Raw genomic sequence first — 4,100 nt, 5'->3', positions numbered from 1 at the left:
CCATGAGGTGAGTCTCAAGTTGGGCCAGTCATTGCTTGGCCATTGCCTCAATATCTGCTCTCTTTCCCCTTGTACATCTTGTAGGCAGAACACATTTTGGTTTGTAGGTTTTGTGGGTGTGTTGGTGTCCTTATCTCTCCACTAGGAATCTGCTTGGCTACAGCAGGTGGATTTGCACATGTTTTAATCTCAGTCCTTGGGAGGGAGAGGCAGGTGTATCTCTGCAAGTTCAAGATGGACATTATCTGATCAGCAAACTCCAGGTTAGAAAAATCTTATCTATTGAAATTTTGTCTCAAAACAATCAACCCTACCAAAACAAAGAAACAAAGAAACAACTCATGTGGAGTCCAGACAGGGAAGCAGGTAGGTTAAATGCAAATCCTCACCTCTCCCTTCTCTTCTTCAATTCCTTAGTCTCATCCCAAGCTCTGTAGCAAATCACCTGCAGTGATTTCACCTCCCTTTCTCTCCCCACTTCCAATGGATCATACAGATTGTCTCTTCCAATTCTCCCTACTCCTGGTATTCCAGCTACAACTGCCAGAGAACCAAGTTGGCTAGCATAGCTTCAGATCTTCACACTCACTACTCTCTTCCAAATCTAACGTTCCAGTTTCATTCCTAACTTTATATCAGATTTCCAGCTGTCTTACTGTCTGTTCTCCTTTCCAGGGAACTAAGCAGGTCCCCATGGAAGATCCCGTTTTCTTTCCTCCTGTGGACTCTTCAGCTCTTCCTAGCTTATCTCCACTTCCAAGTGTTAGCTTCCAATACCTAGAAACATATTTTTTTCTAGGTACCTGCATTGCAACACCTATCAGGACCCCAGAAAACATTTCCTACCAGTTACCACACCCTCAGCAGAACCAGTGATTACAGCTGAGACCAAGGGACAAAATACCATACCAACAAAGACAAGGCAAAATACCAGCACTTAGAATTACAATCTCTCTGAACCTAGATGCCTAGACATCAGTGTCAGAATCAGAATCAGAAACAACCAGGACAATGTTTTCAGCAGAGCCCAGCAACCCTACCACATTAGGTACCAATATTTGTAACATAGCTGAAGTACAAGAAAAAGACTTTAAAATAACCTTCATGAGTATGATAGAAGTTCTTAAAGAGGGCATGAATAAATCCTATAAAGAAATCTGTGAAAACATTAACTAATACTGGAAGGGAATTAATAAAGTGGCTTAAGACCTGGAAGCATAAATGAAAAATTTAGGAGTTTAGAAACATCAGAGGCAAGCCTTATCAGCAGAATACAAGAGATAGAAAAGAATATCTCGTGTTTAAGACACAGTAGAAGAAATAGATACCTTGATCAAAGAAAATGTTAAATTAAAAAATTCGGTCAAAAAGTATTCAGGAAATCTGGGACATTATAAAAAGACCAAATCTATGAATAATAGGGGTAGAGGAAGGAGAAGAAACCCAGTAAAGGCACAGAAAATATTTTCAGTAAAATCACAGAAGAAAATTTTCCTAGGTTGAAGAAGAAGCCTGTCAATGTACAAAAAGCATATAGAATGTCAAATAGATTGGACCAGAAAAGAAAGTACCATTCACGTATAATAATCAAAACACTAAACATGCAAAGCAAAGAAAGACTGGTAAAAGCAGCAAAGGAAAAAGACCAAGTAACATATAAAAGCAGACCTTTTAGAATAAAATTATTTCTTTTTTATTTTTATTTTTTATTAGATATATTTTTTATTTACCTTTAAAATGATTTCCCCTTTCCTGGTCCCCCCCCAAAGTCCCATAAGCCATCTCCCCTCCCCCTGTTCCCCAATCAACTCCCTCTTGCTTCCCTGTCCTGGTATTCCCCTACACTGCTGCACTGAGCCTTTCCAGGACTCCTCCCTTTGACGTCCAACAAGGCCATCCTCTGCTATCAATGCATTTGTAGCAATGAGTAACACCATCAATTTCTTTCTTCAAAGATTTAAAGTTCCTGTCATACAGATCTTTCACTTGTTTGGTTAGAGTCACACCAAGACACTTTGAAAAATCCCACACCCCTTTAAGATAAAAGTCCTGGAGAGATAAGCCATACAAGAGAAATAACTCAACAAAATACAGTTTGCAGCAAGTCCATAGCCAATATCAACTTAGATGGAGAGAAACTCAAAGGAATTCTACTAAAAAAGAACAAGGTTTTCCACTCCCTCTATACCTATTCAATATGGGATTTCAAGTCTTAGCTAGAGTAATAAGACAGCTGAGAGATCAATGGGATACAAATTGGAAAGAAAGAAGCAGAAGTATCTGTATTTGCAGATGATATGATGGTAGCATACATAAATAATCTTAAAAATTCCACCAGAATACTCTGAAAATGGTGACACTTTCAGTGATATAGCTGGACTCAAAATTAACTAAAAAAGTCAGTAGCTTTCCTATATACAAATGCCAAATGGACTAAGGAAGAAACAAGGAAAACAAAACCTTTTACAATAGCCTCAAATAATATGAAATATGTGGGGGTAGCTCTAACCAAGCAAGTGAAGGACTTGTATGGTAAAACAAAAACTTTAAGACATTGATGAAAGATATTGGAGAAAATATCAGAAGATGCAAAGATCTCCCATGTTCATGGGCCAGTAGGATTAATATAGTAAAAATGGCCATCATACCAAAAGCAATGTACAGAGTCTATGAAATCCCCATCAAAATTCCAATTCATTTTTTCACAGATCATTATAGGACAAGTTTCTGTAGGGGAATTTTCTCTAATTATTTGATTAGCTAATAAAGACAACAAGAAGCTAATCACTAGGCAAAGAGAAGGAGGCAGAGTTTTTCGGGTCCAAGAGAGGAAGAGGACAAGGGAAAGTGGCAGAGAACAAGAGGACATGCAGGAGGACATGTAGGCTGGGGAATTGTCAGACCCGGAGGAAGCTTCTGCTACTGGACAAATTCCCAATGTAGAATAGATAACGAATTTAGGACAATGGATTCCAAGTCCAGTAGTTGTGTCATTCTGGTTAATTGTAAAATTAAGATTGTCTGTTTTCCATTCACAGTGATTCAGGTGGGCCATTGAAAGGTCAAGCTGTGTGGTAGCCACGGCATCAGCAGATCTGGCTGCAGGGTGGTAGGCTGGTGAGGAAGCTATCTTGGAGCTCTGGCTTGCCAGAGAAATGGGCGGGCCACATTCATGGTCGTGAGCTATCGCACCAGGCTAGGAACAGAGACCAGAGAGGCATGGTACCAAGCTAGCCTGGGGGCCTGGATGTGACCACTGATGCAGGCACCTAGCTGGAACAACTGTGGTGTCTTTTCAAATTATACGCTACAAGTTTCAGCTTCACATATAAAAACAAAGAAACCTTGAGATATTTAAAACAACCCTAAGTCATAAAAGAACTGCTGAAAGTATAGCCATCTCTGATCTTAAATTGTACTACAGACATATAGTAATAAAAATAGCACAAACAAGGCATATTAATCAATGTAGTAGAATTGAAGACCCAGACATAAATCCATGCAGCCATGAATGCCTAGTTTTTAATAAAAGAGGCCAGAAATACACACTGGAAAAAGACAGTATCTTTAACAAATGGTGCTAGTCAATCTAGATGGCTGCATGAAGAAGAATTCAAATAGATTCATACCTATAACCCTATACAACACTCAACTTCATATGGATCAAAGGCCTTAACATAAAATGAGACACACTGAACCTGATAAAAGAGAAAGTGAAAAACTTCTATATGGCAAAGGACACTATCAGACAAAGTCACAGCACACAGAATGAGATAAGATTTTACCAACTGTCTTAGTCAGGGTTTCTATTCCTGCACAAACATCATGACCAAGAAGCAAGTTGGGGAGTAAAGGGTTTATTCAGCTTACACTTCTACATTGCAGTTCATCACTAAAGGAAGACAGGACTGGAACTCAAGCAGGTCAGGAAGCAGGAGCTGATGCAGAGGCCATGGAGGGATGTTTCTTACTGGCTTGCTTCCTCTGGCTTGCTCAGCCTGCTTCTCTTATAGAACCCAAGAGCACCAGCCCAGGGATGGCACCACCCACAAGGGGCCCTCCCCACCTTGATCACTAATTGAGAAAATGCCCCACAGCTG

Source organism: Apodemus sylvaticus, chromosome X (genome assembly GCF_947179515.1).
Source record: "Apodemus sylvaticus chromosome X, mApoSyl1.1, whole genome shotgun sequence".
Lineage (NCBI taxonomy): Eukaryota > Metazoa > Chordata > Mammalia > Rodentia > Muridae > Apodemus > Apodemus sylvaticus.
The sequence above is the reverse complement of the archived record's forward strand: the minus strand, read 5'-3'. Positions refer to the sequence as shown.